This window comes from Glossina fuscipes, unplaced genomic scaffold (assembly GCF_014805625.2).
Source record: "Glossina fuscipes isolate IAEA_lab_2018 unplaced genomic scaffold, Yale_Gfus_2 2, whole genome shotgun sequence".
In the NCBI taxonomy this organism is placed as follows: Eukaryota; Metazoa; Arthropoda; class Insecta; order Diptera; family Glossinidae; genus Glossina; species Glossina fuscipes.
Genome location: NW_023998416.1, coordinates 10,382,115 through 10,407,759, shown reverse-complemented (window position 1 = coordinate 10,407,759; position 25,645 = coordinate 10,382,115). Strand labels below are relative to the sequence as shown.

The 25,645-nt window shown below is 33.2% G+C and overlaps 1 long non-coding RNA gene across 1 annotated transcript; it reads left to right on the top strand.

Moving 5' to 3' along the window:
- Window positions 1-743: 743 nt before the first annotated feature.
- Window positions 744-18,691, top strand: LOC119634111. The gene is made up of 3 exons (XR_005246923.1): window positions 744-1,188; window positions 4,049-4,052; window positions 18,682-18,691. It is a non-coding gene; the product is annotated as an uncharacterized LOC119634111 (long non-coding RNA).
- The last annotated feature ends 6,954 nt before the right edge of the window (window positions 18,692-25,645 follow it).

Here is a 25,645-nt window from a genome sequence, read left to right as displayed (position 1 = left end):
ATTGCGAGTAGTCAAAGCGTGTATCATTTGTAGAAGGTTTTCATTAAAATTATATTTTTTTTCCTGTTTTAGAAAGAAAGATAGTTATCACGTTTATGTAAATTTAATTCAATGCGTTTTTCCCTTACAAAGAATTCGAAGTAAGCCTCGATCAATTTCGCTTATCAGTTCGGGGAAGATGAACATAGTACATAAAGAAAAAAAGTTATTTAACCTAAGCGGTTGGGTGCTGAGCAGATCACAAATAAAAGAGTGTTGTCAATCCTTATGTCGAAAAAACAATGCAACGAACTTTAAACAAATATCACTCACTAATTGCTGCGATATTTTGATGCAAAACAAAGCGTTACAAACTAAGACGTACATCTTGACAAAACATATTGAAAGATGATTAGAAATGAGCTAAAACATATTGTGTAGAGCTCAAGAATTTTTTATTTAAGACAAATTTTTGAAAATATTTCGAGGAAGTATATGCATTCGTCTCAAAAATATTGTCCCCACTACACTACTTATAGCAATAATAAGAAAATAGATCAACTGCTTTTATCATATGTAGTAAGCTTTCCCGCCGACCAATCTTTATAAAGGATGTAAGCGTCATTAAAAGAGAAAAATCAATTGAGTTTTTTCTTTTTTTTTTTTTTTGCTAGAAAATTGTGTGAAATTCTCATCTAAAAGTCATTAATAAATAATTATCTTTTCCCTTTTGTGATACTTTTATACATACATACCAAATATATATATATATATATTATTATTATTATAATATATTTTCTTCTCTTCGTAGAGCATTTCATTAACGAGTACCTCCGGACTGGCTTTGTAATGCAATTTTGCAAAAATTTGCATTTTCATCAATGTTATTTTAAAAATTTTAATTTATAGCTAAAACCTTTACAACAATGGAGTCCGCTTAGAAAAACGAACTAAATTTGTTTAATATTATTAATATAATCGTGTTATAAAAATAGTTTCTATATAATCAGTTCTACATAAAAGCTTTTAGTTTTATACATTTTAATTACTTTACCACTCATACCACCTAATCTCGTTTAACCCCTTCCTTTTCCAAAAAAAAAAAAAAAAAAAATTTATAATATACGTACATCCAGTCAAACATGCAGGACAATGAATAAATATGAGGAGGGTGCCGTGTATGTACAGCAAAGCTTGGCCAGTAGTGAAGTGCTTTCATTTTTTTTTTGAAGTCCCCTTTTCACCCCCGAATTGTTAATTCCTTTTCTCATGTTTTATTGTACACATATTTTGTTTACATCAATTTGGTTTCTTTATCTCTTTAGTAGGGCCCTCGAGAACATATAAAATTACAAAGACGACCTCACCAAGGTTATGTTTAGATATATACATAGAAAGTACTATTTGGTCCCAAAAACGTTTACCTTTGAGCAGATGCGTAATGAAAATCACTGGAGGAAAGATTAAAAGGTTAACTTAGTGCATTTGTTATATACAATGCTTGCGTTCCTCTTCATTCACTTAGTTAAAAGTCTTCAAGAGAAATCCAACAATTTAAGTATATTTGTGAGACTAATACAATTATGCGTTTTTCGCTCTTCCCTTCTGCCATTCTTTCCCTTACCTGTGTCCCCATCCAAATACTATCCAAGCTATTAAAGCTCTCCGGATTCTATCGATTTTTTCCCGCTTTACGCCTGCTTTAGAAAAATCATAAAAATTGAAATGGTAGATTGAAACCTTTTCCAAAAGAATTAAAAGATTCCATGAAAAACAGTTGTAAGAAATGATAAGTGCGGGACCCGTTTGGCTTGTCGGCCAAAACAAGTCTTAAGACAAATGCATGTTTTTTTTCGCCGAATAAGAAAATTTTTAATAGTTTTTGTGATTTCTGTTTTAATGTTCGCCTTAGTGGCTCTGTAGGCTCTGTAGGATCTCGACTAGCCACGCAATGGTCGTCGGTTCAAATCGACCTAATGCTTTAAGACTTTAATCTTAAAATTTATTTCTCTGGATAATTTAATAAATCTTAATCTAATTTAATAAATCTAAAAATGCAGGCAAGGATCTTATGAAACATTTATATATGCATTTTTGGTATCTTGGCGACGATTTCGATATATAATTTTACCCGTCTGGAAAAGGTGAGAGAAATACCTGAATTTTCTTTCTGGTTGGCAAACGTTTCATGACGGCCACCCATCGAAAATGAAACTAGATTTCACCCGTTTGCTAATAAATACGCTTACTCTATATAATAAATTACGATCCGTAGCAAATCCTAGCTATGCAACTTAAAAGTCGGATGAGATAATAGTTGCGATTGCGACCATTGGCCACTAAAACGAAAATGGAAGACTTTTACAATGACGTTTGTATGGGTGAGTATTCAAGATTCGTTTCAGATCGAATATAACTTTTCCAATATTTGTTCTCTCTCTTTTTTTTGTCCTCTTCTTTCTCTTTCTCTTTTTTGTTTTTTTGTTTTTTTTTATATGTATATAGAAATGCTTTCACAGCCATAATCCTAAGAGTTTAGATGCATATCCCCTCTTTGCGGCTATATGGGAGTACATTATATTATGTTCAGTCCGGAGGTGGAAAGAAATGTATTCACCTATACTCACCTATAGCTATGCCGTTGTCGTTTACTGCTGCTCTTGTTTGCATTATATGCGTACAGAGGATTTTTAAAACATTCCAATTAATTTAATCTTTTTTAACAATTTTTGCATAAATTATCTCCGTTTCATGTTCAACGTGTGTTAGTTTGTATATGTATTTAGTAAATTAGCATAGTTTATTATTATTATATTGAACGAATGCATAAAATGCGCACAGATTCCTGTATTTAAATGCTTTGTTTGTTTGTTTGTTTCTATGTTTTTTTTTTATTTTTTTGTTGTTGCTATGTTTATAAAAAGGGAGATTAAGTTTTTAAATATCATCAAAAAAGAGGAAAATATCGTTCAATTTATACATAATTACGTTGTATTATCATAAATAATGAAAATTTTTGATAGAAAAACTTCTATTCTAGATAATTAAAATAGTTGTATACACGTTACGTTTTCTACTTTGTTCAAAAATGCTTTCCAAATTTTTCATAAATTTTTTGTATTATTAACATCAACATACATTATATTATAAAAGTGAAAAATAAATAAATTGAAGAAAAAAAAAAACAAAAAAAAAATTTGTTTGGAGAAAAATATTATTCTTCGGAAGGCATTGCTATAAGCAAGGCTTGGGTGGTCATTATCATTTCCAACGAACATCTTGCCACTGTACAAAACGTATGCAGGACTTGAAGGAAAGTAAGTATGATGAACATTGTTCGCTTCACATGTCGCTTCTCAATGAAAGTCTACACACTGCCGCGAAGCTTAAATAGATGAAGCTTATAGGGCAATTTACTTGTGTTATCAGCAGTCCCCAATCCATATTTTGGATGGCCTTTATTACAGCTGAAGATTTGCGTGTGATTCAAATCCTCTCGTCTGGGCAAGGCGAGAACTACTTGCACCTCCTGTTATTTATTGCACCTGCAATTGAGGTAACCACGGCCACCACGAGTACTATCCGAACGGCCGCACCCAACGTTGTTTGGCTTTCCGAACTTTCCAGTTTGAGTTTCGATAAATAAAATGCATAAGGCTGCTTGTCCGTGTTTGCAGTCAATACCACCCCGAACGCCTGCAAGCATTGAAAAATACATACCACGTGGTTGAGACAAGGACTTCTTTTTAAGATAAGTTCATTAGCTTTAGTCTATAAAAACAGTCTAAAATGTATTTCCAAAGGAAATCAACTTTTTTGGCGATTGTAATATTTACTTTGTACGTGAAAATGTGTGAATTTCTCAATCCTGATCATCTTTGATCCGACATTCATTATTTTTAATTATTTTAATAACATGGCACAAAAATTAAGTTTTATGCAGCTTTAGCAACGTACACGTTCACTTCGAACCAACCTATATATATTTACGGCTACTCAAAGCGATATGTAGTCTATCGATTTAACAAAAGAAAACTCTGCTAACTGGGCCTTCTCGTCAAAATTTCAGTCCAGTTCCAAGCACTGTTAACCCTTATTTTTCCTTATCAGCTGACATTTACTAAATTATTATACAGTAGTTACGCTTGTCAAGAATAATATTGATGAAATGACCCTCTATGAGCAGCGACTACTGATAAACATTCAGTTCTACGGTAAGTTGTAAGTTAAATGTTAAGGCGCCGCGTAAGGCTATACTGATAAAAAGATTCGTTTCAGCTGCCGTTGAAAAGACGACACGTTTGTGAACACATATTTTCAAATTATGGGAATTTGAAAAAGCTATTCAGAAAAACAAAATACAAAAGAATTTTTAATCTCCTCTCTGCTATTTATTGGAATTTGAGTTATGAAAATATAAAGGCTAGCCAAAGGTGGTTGTAGTCTCATCGAATCGTCCAAATTGGTCCAAAGTGATCATCTGAAAATCTCACGAAATACAAGAAATAGGGTTTCTAAAGGATTTTTAGAATAGTGTCTGACAAACTGCGTATACATGATGTTCTTAATAAATAAGAGTTTTTATCAAAAACGAAAAGTAAATTATACTTTAACCGCAAAAGTTTTCCAGGTTTGCAGTGTCTGGAGTTACGTTATGGTTTTGTAAGTCTACAAAAATAGTTCATTTGTTTGCTAATTATTTCCAAAAATTGTATACGAATTCTAATCGTATTCCTGCTTTGCACAGTTGCCCATACAATATAAACTCTTGTGATTAGTTATATGCTTCTTGATCCTCACTAAAGTGATCTTGCTCTCCGCATCGAGGTAGAACGTTCTCCTGTCTTTTGCGTGCTCATGGATCACTTCTGCGTATTCCAATAACAAATACATTTAGTAATTATCTAAGGAAGGAATATTGGAATTACAGTCTAACTATTCCGCTTTACAAATATTGTCCTCGAAATGTAATTGAGGTGAACAGAAAAATGTCGAAATGTGGCGTCATATCCATCCTTGTCAAAGTTGTTTTACTAAATGTAGATTTATATCTTTCTACGGGACAATGTCAAAAGCCTGAAATTAAATTATGATAGAACTTTAACAGCCTTTGCTAATAGGCGGGCACCTATTGATCGCCAATATTAACCAAGAGATGTGAGCTACTTGGTGCACTGTTTATGAAATGTTGAAATGTTTAGTGGAGATGTTTTAGTTCTGGGATTATTACAAGCTGTTGATTCCAACGTTCCCAATTCATGAAACTGGCGCAGTGCGGAAAGAGTTGCCATATCTTTAATCCATTCGTTGAACTATGTCAATTTGTTTAACGATTATTGCTTTTCATTTGATCATTTCTCTGGCTTCGAAAAGGAAATAAAAAACATTCTACAGAATAATTATTTAGCAAACCATTACTCATTCACTATACGCTTATATAAGAGAAGTAATACATAATTGTCGTAACTTGCACCTTAGGATAAGACTTGCTTAGACATATATCTGTTTTTTCCGAAGGTTTGCGAACGTTCCAGTCGCGCCTGTTGCTATTGTGATCAAAAAATAAGTTGCATTTTTTTATAAACTCTTTACTCATGCGGATCTTCATTGCACCGTCTCCATGACAATCAAAGAATATTCTTTTTCCAAATTCGTAACGTACAAGATCGTGTTAATCGAGAAAAACTGTCAATATGATCTTGATTTTCAACCAAAATATTTATTCGCACATTTCATAGTACCCGCGAAATTTAAATAATTCTTTTTATCTATGTAGTTATCACTTTTCGTTTTAGGGAAATTCACCTAACATATCATAGCATTTTTAAAGCCCTTCAAATTTCTCTGCGTCTAAATCTTGTATATTGGCTTTGCGCATGTGCTCTAGTCTTTGCTAATATGCAACATATAATCTGGAAAGTCTGTTAGTTTACATCCGGGTCCAAATTTTCATCTATAGTTCTGCAAACCGAGTCATATTTAAAGTTCTATCATATGTTGTTTATACAGGAGAAATCATTGTAAATAACTAGAAATATTTTCGTTTTAGTAGTTAATTAAGAAGGAACAAAAACAATCGAATCGAAGACAATAGAGTACACGTCAAAAACCTATTTCTTATCTCCCTTATTTTATCCCTTTTTATTCCATTATGTGATGACTTAATGTTACAGAACATCTTAAGTGATTGGCGGTTCTTTCCTTTTTCCCGTTCCATACAAAAATTGCACAAAGTATTATGACGAGAGAGATTGTTTGGGGAACGCTTAAAGACCATTTTAGCGAATAATAAGGTTCGTGTTCCTTTAAAATTTACATGATAGAAACACTTCTTCTTTGTTGCTATGATTGTACGATTACGGCAGCAATAATAAAATAAAAAAAAAAAAAGAAATCAATAAAAATAATAAATGTGTTCGCGTATCTGTTCCATGGAAACCGTACAGCTAATCCGTTGAACAATTTCGTTTAATATTAAAATACAATATTTTCATAACCCACTTTGGCGTACTTATGCATAACGTACAAACGTAATAATTTCATTAAAGTAAAGAGAAAAGCAATAAATTCAAATGCGATATTTCTTCTTTACTTATGCGAAAATTACGTTTGTGCCTCAAAGATATGCGAAGAGAAATGAAGAAAAATTGTTCTTCTCATAAACTATTAAGAAGCAGATGTGTCCGTCAGTATTTGGTTAATATTCCTAAACGGTTAAAATAGCTTTCATTTCTAGGCTAGAGAAACAATTTCTTTAAGCATTTTTGATGAAAAAATACAACTAATTCTCTTCAAAATGCTACTGTGCCAAGAAGAAGCTGCATAATCGGCTTCATTATACCAATTGAAAATTATACTGAAATAAACACGAAATAGCTTTTTTTTTGCTTTTTGACAACTATTAAAATTTTTCTTTTCACCCATTTTTTATACCTATCGTCAAATGATGGAATGTATATTCACTTTAGTCAAAATGCTTGCAACGCCCAGAAGAATGTTCAGAAACTCTAAAAAGCGATCAGCGTCAAACTCTGAATTGATATAAGCACGTCTGTCTGTCCATCTGTATAATGTTTGTTGCAAAATATCTCCTGCCCGCAAAAATGGGTTTCAGAATTATTGGAAATCCTTGTATGCAGGTTGGTGTTAATAATGGTTCAAAGTGGTCGAAGGACACCTCTGTTTTTCGAAAAGAATAAAAAATTGTTTTTTTTTTCATTGCTCCGTACGTTATATGGACAATACTGTAGTATTTCTACAAAAGTAAAAAAAACAACTGGCCATGCCCACTTATAGTTTATAGTTGGTCATAATTTCGAAAAAATCAACCACGGTCTCCCAGTATTATAGAGTGTAAAATTGTATCTCTTTTCCTTATATCTAAATCAGGATGAAGGGTATACGAAATTCGCCCATGACCGAATATAATTTTCTTACTTGTTACACTTGCTTGTTTTTTTTTATTTAAATAAATTTCAGTTAACGACTCCCTTATAAGGAGACGAGAAATGTATATCCTTTTAATTTAATCGAAAACGAATAAAGTTTTTATTTATGACGACGCATTTAATTCCTTTTCTTTTGCGAATAATTTTTTATCAACAAAAAAAAAAAGAGTAGAAGAAGAAGCCTGAATTTTGATGATCTAATCAGGATTCAGGATGCCGCCATCTGTGCAATATTCTGATACCTGTTGGTGTTGATCACATATCATATCATGCAAATCCCCGATTTGACAAGTATATGGCAGCACTGTTGACAGACATATGATTTTGAATAAATAGTGCCAATCTTCAAACAATAAACTCCGATCCTTACTTTACAAGTTGCAGCTGTTTTAGTGACGCTATTTTTCTGGTTGCTTTAGACGGCTTTTGTCATCCTCCTGACTCTTAATTTGACTCCCGAGTGTAGCGATGAATCCATATTTAATCACACACTTTGTCACATATCGCATAAAGAACCCTTTTCTGAATCATCATAAGTGTTGTCAAATTAAAATTTCTTTCTCGCTTTTCTATACCCATCACCGAAGAATGAAAAGTATATTCGTTTCAGTCGAAACGATTGCAATGCCCAGAAGGAAACTTCGGAGAACCCGTAAAGTATATTGTTGATGAGCATCAAAAACTGAATCGATTATCCATGTCCGTCTGGTCGTCGGCTCGCCTATGTGGTGTCTGTGTGAAATGTTCTTCTGGCTGCAAAAATGAAGCTATCGACTTCAAATGTTCGAACTCCTTGGAAATGGGCCAGACCGGTCGAAGAATACGCCCACACTATCAGGTAAACTGGGAAAGCCTCTGTTCTGCAAAAGAAAAAACAAAATGGTTTTTGCTCATTACTCATAAACTATAACAAATAAATGTACAAAAATTTGCAAGCATATTCTACGGACGATGCTCTAGCTTCTGTGCACAAAAATGGAAAAAATAGACCACGCCTACGCAATATTAATATAGAGCATGAAACCTTCTTCCTTTATCTCTTTTGTCTTCTTTATATATAATATAACGATGGTGAGTATAAAAGATTCGGTTACCGCCGAATTTTGTTCTCTTATAGAAAATGAAAAATATGACTCCTTGTTTGGTGCATACCGATTGATAGATCTTCATCTCTATTAATTGGTCTCTGTAGTGGTTGTTCTTTTGAAGAAACAATAAATAGATTGGAAGGACATTTGTTTAGGGTGTAAAGGTGCGCGTTTATTCTGGCTCCCGATTTTACAAAAAATTTTTTCTATCCTCTATCTTGCAATTAATTAGACATGTACTTCTTCGTTTCCTTATATTTCGACTAAGTTCTTGCGAAAACTTAACTTTTCTTTTGAATAACTTTCAACTAAGAAATCTACGTAATTGACAGCTTTTTAGTGTTTTTGTTTTTTTTTTTTCGTTCATTTATTTCTTCATTCTTTGTTGTATTTTTATATTCTTATTATCCATCAGTTTAGTATCTCTTTCTTTCGCGTCAAATGATTTGAAATTTTCAAAAATTATTTTGTTATGTTATGGCAACGCAATCGCTTACTCTCTTTTACTCTTTATTATTATGCTTTATGCAATAGATTCAATTTATTATACTTTCAGATGATTGCTTAGTTGTATGTTTTGTTGTATGTTGTACTTTTCTATACAATCTATAACATTTTTTTTTTATATTCATTTATTACTTCGTTCGTTCGTTCACTTTGCAATCGGATAAAATGGAATGGAAAGGAGAGAAACTATATGTTTTTCTACTTACTTCGAACTCGAAATAAGTAACTGACACTAGGAATAAAGTTTTGTATATGTTGTTATTTTTGCCTTTATGCAAACTTTAATAATTACGATAAACTTAAGTGTTTTTTATTACAGGATGCAAAAGCAGTAATAACAACAAAGTGAATGTAATGAAATGCTAAAGAAAGTTTTTCTTTTTACCTTGACTTGCTGTCAAAATGGGGATGAGATAGAGAGCAATATCTCTTAGTGAGGAAAACAAGATGACAAAAGTTTCAAGAATTTTCCAAGCAATAACCATAAGGATGTAGACAATAAATTGCTTGAATGGCTCTTCACAACGTTTAATAGAATGGAATATTAAGGTAATAAATAATTCTTATTAAAAAGCTACACAAGTATCCTTCAATTGTAATACGAAATGAACCCTTAAATCTACAAGGTCGGTTAGATTAATAAATCGAAATGTGAGACTATCAGCGAAACGTTGTCGTATTGTTTGCAATACGCAGAGGCAATGCGAAATGTTCTCTGTCCGCATTTTGTAGATTCCCGCAAAAAGGGAAGCATTAAAGGTGTGCGAAGAAGTCGCGTTACAATTATAAGCGGCTGTGATCCCACCTCAGACACCATTCGACGGTAAAGGCTGCAGAAATAACGCTTGCTAAGCTTTAGGTTTTTCTGCTTTTCTCATTTACCTCAAGAGTTCAGGGCCTACACAAAACCCACATTTTGGACAAGACCTAAGCTTTCAAATTGATGTGTTTATCTGTGCCGTTGTACTGTCGTTGAAATTTGGAGGTAATGCCCCTACTTAGCGAACATGTTCCGCCTTCACTTAGGCTCTGATATTGTTGCAGAAATGAATATAGACTCCAATATGAGAGTTTATCACGTCTTCCTCATTACTTACTACAACAATCGCTCGAAAAGGAGTTCATTAAAGCTAAACCTAATTTAATTTCCAAAAAATGCCTTTGAAAACATTGAAGCTTACTGTATATGTTTAGTCGCTTTTTATAGTTTAAAAATGAAGAAAAGTTTGGCCCGTGCAAGTCGCAAAAAGGTCAAACGCTTTTCTTAAGCTTGTAGCATTTAGCATTTAGGCATGTAGCCTAAAAATAATTAAGCCTTGGATCTCTTGTAACCTTGAGCGTAGTAGATTTCTTCCATTTTTAAATATGAACAGAAGCTTGCTTCATAAGATAAATTTGTAAAATTTCAAACTTTCTTCTTTCATAATTTGGGAGTAAACAGCAAAACTGCACAAATTTGAGTGACAGAGGTGCTTTTAGTTTACGCTTTGTTGTGGGCGTGAGTGTGTGCAAACATATCCAGTGTTCCTCTCAAATTTGAACTCCATGTATTAATATATTTGACCGCAACGTCCTCGAGAATATAGCCACAAACATAGTCGGTGAAGACATAACAATCGCAATTGGACGCGCGACCACTACCTATTTCTTTGACTTTTCTTAATTCTTTCTGGCCGTCATTGTGTTACAAATATGCATATAGGACATTGATTATCACATCAAAAAAGAAGAGAGAAAAAAGGCCATACGAAAAGGCGAACATACATAGCTGCGTCGATTCAGAATTTCATGCCAATCAAAAATATATATATACACATGCTGGACTCTGAAGACTACTTTTGTTTGTAGCAGACATTATGACAAAGGGAATATATTATATCATCCTTCGCTCGTAGGTATAAAAACTACAACCATTCACTTAGTGGATGTCCACTATCCGTGTAACACAGTCGCGGTCAGAAAGTAGTGAGGAAAGACGAAAAGATCGAGAGGCAGTGGCCATAGTCGGTAAGTGTTATGCTTTTACTAACTAAGCACTCACTATAGATACGACCAAAGTGAAGTCTATTGAATTTGAGAGGAGAATGCGCTAGCACACGCGCGAACCCTTACTTGTTAGTCATGCTTCTTACCTGCTCGCTTACGCTAGCGAATGAACGGGGAAAGGCGCGCAATCGAAGCGCAAAGAAAAACAATTTTAGAATGAAATAGAGGAAAGCTTCTCCGTTTGTTTAGTTCGATTTTAAGGACATCCCGCAATTTTTATCACTCATCCCTATGATGCATATACTCCCGTCGACAAGAGTCATTGGGTCGAAATACAATACAAAACGAGACCTGCGCACCGTTGATGTCATTCGCTAGCAGGCCCCTTTCTACGAGACTCTCCCACTAGGTAGTCTGCGCTTATCACTCCATCGAGTATTGTGTGCCTGTCATTCGCTTTAGCTCAATCAACTAGATCGGACTTGCCGCTTATTCTTGTTCTGCCAAATAGTCCGTATTTAGTATTTACTTTAGTTTGGACCTAATCTTTACTTCATTATCCATTTTAATCGCGCCAAATAATTCGGAATTCTCGCTTAGTCGAGTATTTGCAAAATTATCTATCGAATGTCGCAACATATTGGTGAGAAAGTGCCAAAGCTTTAAAGCGGCAAGAAAGAAATGATTTTCTCTTGCTTTTTTAATATTGTTGCGCAGTAATGAAGATTTTATTTTCAGTCTTAATCTACAAGACTTTCCGAAATGTCAAATATTGATTGGATGTTTAGAGGAGACTTTTACTGCAAAGAAAAATGTGTGCAGAATTTTTCCTTTTTCTTTGTTACGTATTTTGTTATTACTTTATGATGTATTTTTACTATTCATTATCGGGATAACGAAAGCATTCTTTCAACAGTCATCGACATTTCAAATTTCAATTGAAGTTCGCTTAAAGAAATTTTAATAACCTTAATTAGAGAGAATATTTGCTCTAAATGTACGAAATTTTATGATAAAATAAAAACAAACAACAATAAAAAAAAAAAGTAAATAAATAAATAAATAAATAAAGTACAATACGACAGAAAACAATACGACAGAAAACACTTGTGAGTATTTTCTTTTTTCATGCCATTGCATCCTTAATTGTTTACAATTCTGTTAAGTCATTTAAAGTCGTTTGTTTTGTTGTCAGCGCAGACTGTGTTCGGGTTTCAAATACATTAAACGACAACCAATGTCGGTTACTACCATTTCTTTTTAAAATTTTTTTTTTATTTTTTTTTTTTTTAATTTTTTTCTTTCAACCGCTCCTCTTGTGAACCAACGCTTATAACGATGGCGATGAGGAAGATTGTTGTAATGGGAAGTATTGCGATATAGTGCACATAGTATGGGAATATTTAATGCATTATAATCCGATTGTTCAGAGTTAAGTAAGGGGCGAAATGACCTCCTTTTAAGTGGCCATTAGCCTTTAACGTTACGTTGTCGCTTAGTTGTTGCTAAGTAGATATTATTGCATTGTATTATGCCTGCCATATACATTTTCCATAATTATAAACACTTTTACTTGCGTTATCAGTAAACGTAGAAAAGGAAAGATCTCCTCTCATACTTATACTTATGTCAAGTGAATAAGTATTACTTAGTGAAAAAGTTATTGAAAAGAATAAAATGGAGAAGAAAAAAAAAAAAAATTCATATAATTAGCCTTAGTTGATGGACGGTTATTTAAAGTCTTGCCTGACTACCTGAACTAATAAAGAGTACAGGTTAGTATGGCTATTGGCTTTGCTTAGTACACAGCTCTACTCGACGCTATCGGGGCAATCTATTAATCGTATTCCTTTTTCTTCTTTTATGCGTTTCTTCTTTTTCTATTTTTTCATGCCTTTACAAAAAAACAAAAAAAAAAAAAAAAAAAAAAAAAAAACTGACCTTCTTTACACATACCAAGTGTATAGAATAAGTCCGCTTTTCAAGTCAACCATCTTCACTCCACTTGAATGAAACTTCAGTAATAAAGTGAAAAAATAAAAAAACTGATGATAGCATCTCCTTTTAAGTAAAATGAGAGGAAGGAGGTTATTGTTGATATTTCCTTTGGTCAACGGCAAAATGACTAACGCACATTATCCCCGCTTTAAAGAACAACAACATAAAGATTTCTTTGCTATAGTTGGAACAACAGTTAGTCAAGAAATAATTCATCAACTAACATGCTCTACCTTACGTACAAAAAAATTAACAAAAAAAAAAAAAAAAAAAAAAAACGAACTGAAAACACTCCTTTTTTTCTCTTGTTTGCAGAGAACTCTTCTTCATTGGTTTTAATTCATTTGGAAAAACTGCGAGGGCACTGCCTTTCATACCTGATGAGAAATTTTAATAAAGATATGACGTTGCTGTTGTTGTTTTTTGTTTTTACTGTAAACCCTAAAGAAAAACTTTTTTACGTGACCACTTGTTGCAGACAACACGCGCCTATTTAACACTAACACTGTCAGACTCGTCTTTATCTATCAGCAACCAGCGTGTGTTGAGAGAGTAGTGGCAGCTTTTTGCCTTTATTTTTTATTTATTTATTTTTTTTTTGGTCTTTGCGCAACTTTTGCTGGCGTCAATTGTGTGCGTTAATGAAATTCGCTTATTTCCTTTTGATGTAACTTTTAACGTAGTTCTCAGTTCTAGATGCAATTTTAAGAAAATGAAGAGCAATTTTTATCCCCTTTAGTCTTAATCTTGAAAGTTCAATAGTCTGTCCAGTGCATGTACAAATTTTATTCACGAAACATGATGGGTTTTTTAAGCAACAATTCTAAAAAAAATTAACAAACGGAACTTCAGACTCGACCGCTCTTTACCTATTAAGTTGTTTGGCTCAACGAGACACTTGGCTTAATTCATCAGATATAAATATTACTTCATGCAAATGTTCATGAGGCTTAATACTTTTTAGAAAATCTTCTATCTACGTATAACTAGAGGTCTCTCAAATGCAGCAATAGTTTTTTAGTATATCTTCATACTCCTGTAAAAAATCAAAATGGAATGAAAAAAAGAAGGCAACATGAACAATGTAACTCTAACGGTTGCCGGTCTGCTGTTAGCTTCTTGTGTAATTGCATTTAATGTGTTTTACTTTGAATCTCCCTCTTCCATCGTTTTTATTCTATTGTCGGTGCAGTTGATGTGTAAAATGTAATGTAAAAACATTATAAGTTGTTAGCTATCGCTACTTATTCCTCCATTTCTATCATATTTTGAAGCCTGATTGATCAAAGAGTTCGTGCTGTTGGACAAGTACAAAAAAAATTATCAGAGCTTGTAAACACTTTCTGCTTGAATTATTCGATTACATATTATATTGCTCTGCACAAGAGTTGTTAAGTTATTTAAGATATTATAAAATTATTATATTATCAATATTTTTTTCATTAGGCAAAATAACAGCAAATTTGAAATCTCTTTAAATTAAATGCGAGAATACTTTAAGTCAGATATTATTATAAATATCATCCAATCGACATTAAGCTTTTAATATGAAAACTTAACTCCTATAAAGCAAAGATCTATCTTTGTAAAAAACAAGGAATTTATAAAGGCCTCAAAGAGTAGTAGCAGCCATAACTAAATACCTAAGAAATTCTCTTTCCAAGGCAAATTGCAAATGCACGTCACGTCAAGCCAGCACAGCAAAAACACTTTTTGTTAAGTGTCTTCGGTCACATGATCGACGCCATTCGGATGTTAGTTATACTAAATAACACACATCTGCTGCAAGACTATAACTTATCAGAAAATTTTTAAAATTTTCGAAAATTTAAACTTTGTTGTTGCTTTTTAATAATTACAGAAGCATTCAGCCTGCGTTTTGCATATATGAACCTCAACTAGAAGAACTATGCGCTCAGACTTGAATTTGTAGCTTACTCTTTTCAGTTTTTGACCGATTGCCAAACGGGAAAAATATCGAAACAATTCTCTAGGCTAATATCTACGCAGAAAGCATTTAGGAAGTCCCTCTAGCTGAAATCTTTTCCAGGGTTTTATTAGGCGAACGGACAACGGAATTAGTCTTCGTCTCTCTCTCTCTCCCGCTCTCCAACTCGTATGCCGCTCTCATATGTTTAGAGATCTACAGATATGCAGAAAATTACATCTCTTCCGTTCCGAAAACATCGTTCAATTCGCAATCACTTTGGAAGCTCTGCGATACGAATAGATAATGGAGTTGGAGTTCTTTACAATTAATTGCAAATATATGCAAGTCAAATAGGTTGACTGCTTAAAAAGTCGTTCACCTGCAATATATCGATAGTTATATATTGATGATACGTTCAACTTTTTAAAATGTTTGCAAAGAAAGTTTCACAGAACTTAAAAAATGTATGTACTACTGGTTGGTTGACATCAAATTCTAATTCGATTTAAGCATATCTGTACGTCTGCTTGTTTGATGGCGAACATACTGTCGCCAGCAAAATTTATTATACAACCTTTAAATAGTGGGTCAAGAACATGGCTGCAATACTCATAAATTACAGAAGAGACAAACCTATGAAAATATCTATGTATTCCTTGCATGAAACTACAGTGCCCGTACAAGAGTGCAAAATTGCACTTACTCTCATCGAGTTTTTTCGAATACTGAAATATAATTTTTCACCTTTTTGTCATGAAGATAGCGCTTACGATAGACTCAGTCGCAGTCGAATACTCTTTTCTTACTTGTTTTCTTTGTTTGTTAAGCCGTCTAATGACTTCTATCGAGACAAAATTCGAATTTTTGCAAGCAACTATCGAATAATAAACTTCAATGCATCATCTGAAAAGACAACAGTACCTAATTGAATCGCATACTGCCTAGGAATAAGTCGAAAGATTATGCCTAAAAAAAGGTAGAAAAAAGCGAAAAAACTGAATTTTTATATGCTACAAAACTAGATGGGTGTGGCTGATTATTTCTATTTTTATAGAATATTTTGGGGAAATGTGCATCGTGCGTCTATTGTAATTTGTCAGCAATAAGCAAAAGACCCAGAACACAGAGGTGTTCTTAGTTCATATCGCATTGTAAGCATATTCCCAGACCTATTTGGCCCACTTTCACTACCATCCACCACATTGGCAAGATACGTCTGCCAAATTTGAAATCGAAATTGTTTAAAGCCGCCTTTGCACAAACTGACGGACCGATATCGAGACAGTCGGTCATGCTTCAAAATATGATGCTTATCGACACATTATACACATTTCAGGGGATCTCTGAAGATTGCTTCTGAGTTTTGCAAATATTTTGACAAAATGTTTGTACTCCGATCCTTCGTTTGTATTCGATGCACATTAACTGATAGAGTTTATATGCCAATGTCTTTCAATAAATGTAATATAGTAGATGACAGCCTCTATTAAATTTATTTAGAAAGATATGCAAAAGCCTATTTAAGATTATTACCCATATTTTATTTTTCCTACTGAGCTGAGAAGCTAATAATTTACCAAATTAATCAAATATTCTGGAAATTAATATTGCATACGCATCTTGAATACGTTGCTTATTATAATTTAATGTAATCGTGGGTGGGATATTTTTTTTTATTCCTCTCTATTACTTATTCAAAACGTGACTAAACCTTTAGAATTAAACGATATAAAGTAGTACAACGAATTATAATTTAAGCAGAAAGTAACTTTTTTTTTTTTAATAAAGAAAAACATAAAATGATGTCTTTTCAATTCATGAGTTGTTTTTAAATGTTAGCGGGAAGGAAAGGCAAAGTAGAGTTACCACATATTAGCCGGACTTGCAACAGCCTGACCCTCCCATGTCACTTCATTCATAGTTGTTTGTTGAATCGATTTATAGCCGTCTTCCTGTCTGCGTTTGTCCATTTATTTTTGTGCTGCAATGCCGATAGATCGCAAAACCTCGAAATATTTTAACATATTCCGGCCCAAAGAGAAATGCTACCGGAAGTCGTCTGAATTGTATTCTTTTCACTTTTCACTTGTGCGGCACTTTTGGAAAATATTGCAAATTTTAAAATATGGCGAGAAAAACGATTGTCAAGCCGGAATTAAAGCTGCATAAGGTAATATATTACATTGGCAGCGATCAGAAGGAATTTGTGGATTGTGTGCTGCTCAAACTTTGCTAGGGAATTGATTGTTCTGCCAATAACAATTACGTAGAGATAAAGCAATTGAGATAAAGCGTCCTCAAGCAACCAATAGCAAAGGTGTCATCTTCCAGCACCGCAGTGACAAATCACATGCATATCTTCAATGACTTGGCATTCGTCACTTAATGCTGCAAAGCGGCCTTAATAGCGTAAAACTGGCTTCAAAAAAGTTTTGTTTAATAAACATTCGGTTGAATTCTTCCCGACGTTCTGCGGTGATGATGTGGCATGGGTATGCCAGAAAAGATGGTAAAAAATTATCGATATTCGATATTAATAAACTTCAGTTAACGTATAATAAAAATAAATAAAATAAATTTTGACGCAAAGAAGTCACGAAGTTATGTAATCGTCTGATATAAACCCTCTACACGGCCTCTACAGCAGGCAGAAGTTTAAATTGTTTATGCCATCACTTATCAATAATTTTTGCTTTTAATTTTTCATTTTTTTTGTTGTGCTTTTTCTGCGCATATCTTTATACATTCGTATCTTTAAACAAGAACCATTTATATATATATATATATATAGGATGAAATAAATCATTTAATCTGTTTGAAAGCAATACAAAAAACAGCTAGTAATTTAAAGTGAAACGATTTGATTGAAATTAATGAAATCAACACGAGTATTATAAATGCCGCATAACTGGAGCAATCAAATCTCGTTTAAAAGTAGGCGCGATCCGCCAGCGAAATGTGTTCGCAATTACTAAAACAACTCCCGAATACGAATTCAAAGAATTTTTATAAATAACGTGTAACCTACAATAAGCTATGATCAAAAGTTTTATCAAGACTATCTGAATGAACAATAAAGTCCGTATTGGCCGGTAGTTTTGAAAGTCTTCGTAAAAATCTACTATAACTTTGTACATTTAAATCTTTCTGTGGGATTTGAAGGCTTACAATTTTCATGAAAATTTATTAAAAGTACAGTGTATAGAGGCAGCAGCCTACGATAAAGTTGTAATAACGCATCGTCAAGTGGTTCGACTACACCGAATCACAAATCGCACTAACTAGAAATAAATTGCTTTATGAAGTGATGTATCCTTGTTTTCGTGAAAAATGTTGCAAACGTAATGACAATGACAGAGTATTACGTTACTCTACCAGCAGATATATAGAATTCGTTAAAATCAACTCATTGACTTTTATTGAAATGTTTTATACATAAATAGGTTTTCCAATGAATTGATTTCTATTGCCAACATGCACACTTACGTACACATATGCAGATGTGTGCATAATATAAAACACGCATTTCAATTAAATTTTAATAATTACTTCATTATTCAGGTTTAAAAATCGCTTTACGATGAATTTATTATTACTTAAGCCTTATGGTACAATTTCAAAAAAAAACAAAAACAAAAAGCAACAAATATAGTTCAAAACGAATATTTTAGCACCTAACTCAATCCCATGTTTCAAAGTAATTTAAGAAGCAAAGACTATCCTTGGCGGACACTTTAAGCTTTAGGCCTCATGAAATACTCGACGAAGCCATGCTAAAGAACCAATGACATTTTTCGTATAATTATGTTTACCATAAATTCGGACTTTATCACTACATTTATATAAAATAAAAGACGCACATCAGCATTTTTATAGATTGACATATCCATTGTCATATAACTTCTTGTCCATATTTATGTATTTATGTGTCGGAATGCATATGCATTGAAAACAAATCAAACCAAATCGAATGGGATTGTAAACAATTTTAATAGACACATGGTTCTTAACAGCCTATTACCCTATTATTCATATATAAGGTCAGTGATAGTCAAGGTTTTGTTCCAAGGTAACAAGACGGACAGAAATGAAAAATGTTCTTATTTAAGAAATGTTCATAAAAAACATTCATTCTTTCATTATTACGCATTACATTACATAACATACATACAATGTGAATGATTTTATAAAACTTTAATTATGAAATTAATTTCAATGGAACTGTCTCTATATGCAAGAGAAAATCTTCATATTCAATCACTTAATTTATGATACGAAAATTAACAGATTTTTAATTAAGAGGAAAGAAAAATAAGATGTATATGCTATTTATTAATTAATGAGTGCTTTTATTTTAAATGCATGTTTACATACATATGCAAATAACCAAATGCGGCCTGCGGTAGATTGATGGCAGTATATGTGCAAAGTATTTAAAAACAGCAGTTCCCAGCTGTCTTTAAGCTAAAGTAATATAATTTAATTGTACATTTTTGCTCAAAATTATCTCACTTGCAAAGAAAACGAAAAAAATTCAAATCATAACCTCTCCAGCGTTTTGGTTTGCCTAATGCAGCGCTTGGCTATGTGAAGGATTGATTCAAAGAATGTGATGTGAGGAATTTGTTACAGAAGAGCTTTACATTCGCGTTCCTAAGACCTATTAAGAGTAGTCTAATCAGTCCGATCAGCCTGTTCATTTATTATGAATTCCGCCTGACTCTCACAAATTTACCATCTCGAAGAACAAGGTACAAGCACTGCTTACCCAGTCGCTAGATGCATAAGATGAGTTATAATTTGTTCCAATCGAATGAATAGGGAAAGCTACTTGCAACAACGAATTTAACCGGGATTAAAAAACGGGCGTAACCTCCCAACAATCATAATATCGTGAATTTTTATAATGATCAAAAATGATTGATTTGATTCCTATTACTATTAGCTGACATTGCTCCCTGTTCACTCTGTTCACAATCGATGACTTAGTCTCTACTTCTTTTACAATCCCCAAAAAAAGGGTCTTTTTTTTTGCACAAATTCAACTCGGCATTTAGCCTTCTCGCATGAGCTTCATATTTCTACTAAAAGATAGGAGAAGTGATAATGAGCAACGGTTTGGGTAAACCGTTGTTCATATTTCCCTTGAAATTTTAAAGTTTTTATTAATCAAAAAAAAATCTGAAAACTTAGTTGGCTGCTGAAATATATGATCTGCTGTCTTATTCCACTCCCTAATATATGCCTTATATATGCTAGGTGGCCTTGAGCGCCACTCAAGAAATTATTTTAGTACAAATTTCCAAAAAAGATGCAATGATTCAAAACAGAAGAGCATTGCAGCAGTCATAAATCAAAACCTATAACTATAGCCTGCCAAAAAATTGTTGATATAACTTTCATTCACACTCAAATATTCAAAATTCAAAATATCGCAAAAATTCCGACCTATGGGTTAAACGCATATACACAAAGACGGATAGAAAGAAAAATTTTAAGTAATTTAGAAAACAATTCTGATTGAATCATTATAATAATCAATGGACCTTTCTCAAATACTTCTCGATGTTACGTACATCCACACAACTTAATGTATCCTGCCCCAGGTATATCGGAGAATATAAACGCACTAAGGGTCTTTCGAGAATATCAATAAAATTGGGTCGCAAGTAACCAGAGTGAAGATATCGACTTGATCAAGTTATGCAACGTAAATAATTATTAGGTTCAACAAATTAAGAAATAAAACTAGAAACAGTCTTTGGTTTGCGAGGTACAAAAACTTTTTCAATGCAAAGAAATTGGAATCCGTAGGAAATTTTAATAAAGCTTTATAAGGTACGTCTCGTCTAGCGCATATCACAGGATCATAAATACAAATCTCTGCTCTGCTGCGTTGACTGGAATGATTGTTGTAGTGTACTTTAGAAAAAATTAACAATTTATATATACATTGGGTTTTCACTTACTAATGAAGAAAATTAAATGAAATTAATAGAATTGAAATTCAGTTATACATATATATATATATGTGCATACATATATATGCAGACGAAATTTCAATAAATTTTAAATTTACCTTAAAAGTATTTACATGGATGAGACATTTTGGGTTTACCGCCTATGCCATAAATAGGATTAATGTATCCCGTTCTTCAACTCCTGCCATCAATTTCCTAAGATATACTTATTTCGCTGATTGACTACGAGTCGGTAAACCAATCTAAGGAGAGTATTATCGCTGCAGCTTCGCTTACTAGAGGGAAAAAATAATTGGTGTACAAAATTGAGAGAATCAAGCTATGAAATGATTGTATCTCTATTCGCTTCCAAACCTTAAAAGATTTTAAGGACGAGAAACTTTCTTCGTCAAATGATGATGATGATGATGATGATGATGATTATAACCATCCGCCATAGAAAGGTATTTTTAATAAATAGCTTTCGCAAAAAGGCTTGGGCCTTAAACACATAGCCTCACTTAGATAACTTAAATATAAAATATATATATATGAAAACACATTCAAAACTTTGAAAGGCAAAAAAAAAATTTTTTTTTTTTTTGATCTTTAAATATTTGCAGTTTATGTTCCATTTATAAGCCATGTTTGAATCTTTTTATTAATAATAATAATTACTAAAAATTGTATGCAAAGCATGCAAACCGTGTTAAATCCCAAATACTCACAAATATACGACATTATTATCAACAAAAATGAATGAAAATCTATTGCAAAGCGTTTATAACTTAAGTACTTTTGAACTCTCTGGATATTAGAAATCAAAAAGGTGTCCTTGTGTAAAGTATTTTTACAAAAACATGCTATTACCTTTACAGCATATAGCTATATATATATATATAGCGTCATTAATAGGTTATAGTTATGCTATAGTTTAATAACAACTATTAAACACCTTTACTGCCTGCATTTAGAAAATGCAAATTCGAATTTCCTTATACGTAATTTGCCATATCATCTAAGTAAAGAATCGTTCATAAGTGCATCGAAGCAGTCAATACGATGACAAAAATTTGCTTAGCGAAAGATCAAAAATTATAGATATCGTTCCTTAAGGTTGGCCAAAGATTTAACCCAAATTCAAGCTAGTATTTAAACGAAATTTTAAAATAAGTTTTATAATTCATATACGCATTATATCAAATCTTTCAATAAATTTAATATAATCTCCATGATTTGTAAGTGGAACGCAAAATGCAAAAATTCTCTATTTCTTTGAAAACACTTCAAACGGAAAAGTGTAAAAAGATTATTAATACAAACCTTAATGATTTTCGTCGTTGTAATCGCTTCAATGAATGCACGACAGAGCAGAGAGAGATCCTTATTCATGGTGTCGATGTATGTGCCTGATGTCGTTCCTTTTGAATGCCATATGAATGAACTCCCGAAGGGCTACCACAGATTTAAATGTGTTGTTAGATGTTGCTTACAAAGTCATGCTCATAGGGAGCGTTTGCATTACGAACTTACGAAACGTGATATACGCCTTCTCTCACCATCTTTCCGCTATCCATAACATGAGAAACTGGGCGATCTGAGATATATGGGCGCTTTTCGATCTATTCATCTTAAATCATTCTTAAGGTCATCCTTCAGATTATTTTTCGTGTAACATGCTTGGAAGACCAAGCCAAATTTCAGTTACCCAAAATTTTCCTCGTCGTATACGAGAAAACATCGTCTCTTAACCCTCACAATCCTCTTGCCCTTACAAATTTGCCTCCAAAGTAAACCTTTCTGTATTCACGTTGAATCGCACTACGTTTCGCCAATTTTTTCACCCTATCCTTCTCCACCCTTTTCTTCTGATAGTCCCTAGTATGTTTGCAATACCAAATAATTCTTCCTAGCAGTTCAGTTTATGTGTCACGTCGGGAACATGGTCGCTGATAGGTATCAAAATAGCGAGAACAAGAAAAAAATATCGTCTCAGAGACAGTATATTTCCACACACACATTTCTTTAGCAGCCTGAATCTTCTTGTCGATGTTGCTATCGTCATTGCCCTATCATTTGATAAATCGATACTTTCTGACCAGAAAATTTTTATGAATATTAAATGGAATTCTTCTTTATTGGCGATTGCTTTACACTTATTACGAAATGTGTGCAAAGATGAAAACAAAAAATTGCTTAACGGAGCAACATCCCGTTTATGACGCAGGTATTTTTAAACCCCTTCTTTAATTGATCTGATATTTTTTAATGCATTATATTTAAAACTTATGGCTGGCTAGGAGATTACATCCCCCTAACTATCGGCAGCACAAGTGCCCACTTGCATCGGACGGCACAATATTACATTTCTAAGCATGAGTGTGATCTTTGGCTCAAATTAACGAGTTTCTCTTCCCCCCTTATTATTGCTGCAAATAGTGTATGCTTATGCGCCTGGTTTACGGATGACCCTAAATTACATTCACTTTTCGCTGTCTCTTGCTGCCTGTATCTTCTATATATTAATTGTCTCGTCGGGCGAAATTTTATATAAATTTTCTCGTTTCCGAGTGTGCTTAAGCTTAACTTTATTATTTTCAAATATTGCAGTACCCCTGTCCGTTTAACCTATGTCAACTCTTAACCTTGACTTACTTCTCCAGCGAAATACATAGGATTTTTATGATTAATTCATCTTGATGGACTCTAAAGCTCACATTTGACCGATGTTTTCAAAAAAATTAAAGTTTTTTATCAAAATTGATATCATTTTTTCTTAAAACATGATTTCAAAAGAATACTGCGTATTTCATTAAAGAGCTACGTAGAATTTTGATATCAATCGGTTGAGAATTTGGCACACTTTAAAGGTACGTTAAGGCATGTAAACATATCTAAAAAAATTTGTACCAATACGTTAAATGATGCATCGTTAATGACGTTAGCGAAAGGAACCCTCTTATGTCCTTCTCGTAAGGGCAGCTTTACCCCTTAAATTTGTGCAACACAAGCATTCATTCACTTGATAATGAAATTGTGCTGCACGACTAATGATGCCGACATGTAATTTGGTTTTCAGCACGGAAAAAGTAGAAATTCCCCCACGAAATAGCGAAGCATTCAAGCTTTTATGCAAATAAAAATGGAAAATATGGAGCAATTTCTGCCTATCGTATATCTTTTCCTCTTTTCTGCTGTGTGCGTGATATTTCTGGATAAGAAAGAAAAATCGCAATTTCGGCACATGAGGGAAAAAAAATTTATTTCCTTGATTGTCATAAAAAGCAAAAGGTCTTTGGCAATAAAATTGAACAAATCATGCAATCGGTGGGACTTAAAGTGTTGCTGCTACATTTTGATAAATAACAACATTGCGTTCACATTTCTATGTAGGCTGATTCTTGTTTGCACCAAGAAAAGCCAACTAGTCGCGTATTAATTTTGCCGGAAAAAAAATTATATGGAAAATAGTAGATAAACTACGCCCATTGGATATACTGCTTTTAAATAAATAAAATCGGAAAGCGTTTTGTCGACCACAGAACAATGATAAGTGAATTCTTAACTATATCTTGCATTATAGACTTAAATGTATCAAAAGATCGACATATGTCGACATCGACATACATAAAAACAAATACGAGAAAGAATTCATAAAAGATAATTAAGCGAATCAAGGACCAAGTTAACCTATCCTGCAAGTAAGTTTGACAGCAAGCAAAAGAGAAAGTTTAATGTGCCGTTTTCATGTGCTATTTGGGATAGATGTGGACCCGAAGCTAATTCCATCAATAGGCCGAGAGATGGATCTAGCTGACTTAGTTTTGATTTCCAGGCTGATCAAAGGAATAAAGGCTTAATAGTCTGAATTAATATAAGCACGCACTCCTAACAACATATATGAAGAGCACTATGCAAAAGAAAAACAAAGGGGGCTGTGTACCACTGATTGTTATCGCTTTTATGCACTAATTAACCTAATTTTTTAGCCATTTTGAGAAAGAGAAAAACATGGATATGGAAAAAAAAGCCAAGCGACACTTCAAAGAATAAAATTTCACTTTTGGTTGACTTTTGAAACTTTGGGTGCCATAGCCTATTAATAAACGCGCTATACTACTTCGCCTACTACAGGTATTCATATAACTACCTTTTAAAATAAGACGTTGTATTGAAAAAGATCTGATCCAAAGACGGTCTGATCCAAAGCGCATTTGATAGCGTTCGTCCTTAGGCCAAAATATGTGATTGCACCGAATTTCATTAAAATATCTCGAAAATTGCGACATAGAGGTTAAAGACGGACAGATGGACAGACAAGCTTATATCGATTCAAAATCACACACAGTGGTGTAGGGTATAAAAATGCCAAACACAAGAAATGCGAAATGTATTTTAAAAAACGGAATGGCCGATTGGTCAGTGAGGACTACTTTTGCACAGATCTTTAAAAAGATCCAAGAAAGATTTTTACTATATGAATATCTTCTAGAGCCTGCAGGTAATAGTTTTATGCTCGATTAAAATGTTTCTAGGCGTAAGCTCATTTTTTCACGATGCGCTTCAATTGTCTTCATAAATACTATGTGGAGTTTCAAATCAAAGTCTGCCATAGGCCAAAGGCACCCATTTCTAAAACTTATCTGGAGCCATCTCTCAACCCCAGAACACCTATACCAACTTTCAGCGTACTGTATGAATGAATCTAAGATCTCTAATGCTTTAAGGGTAATTGCCAAATAAATTCAG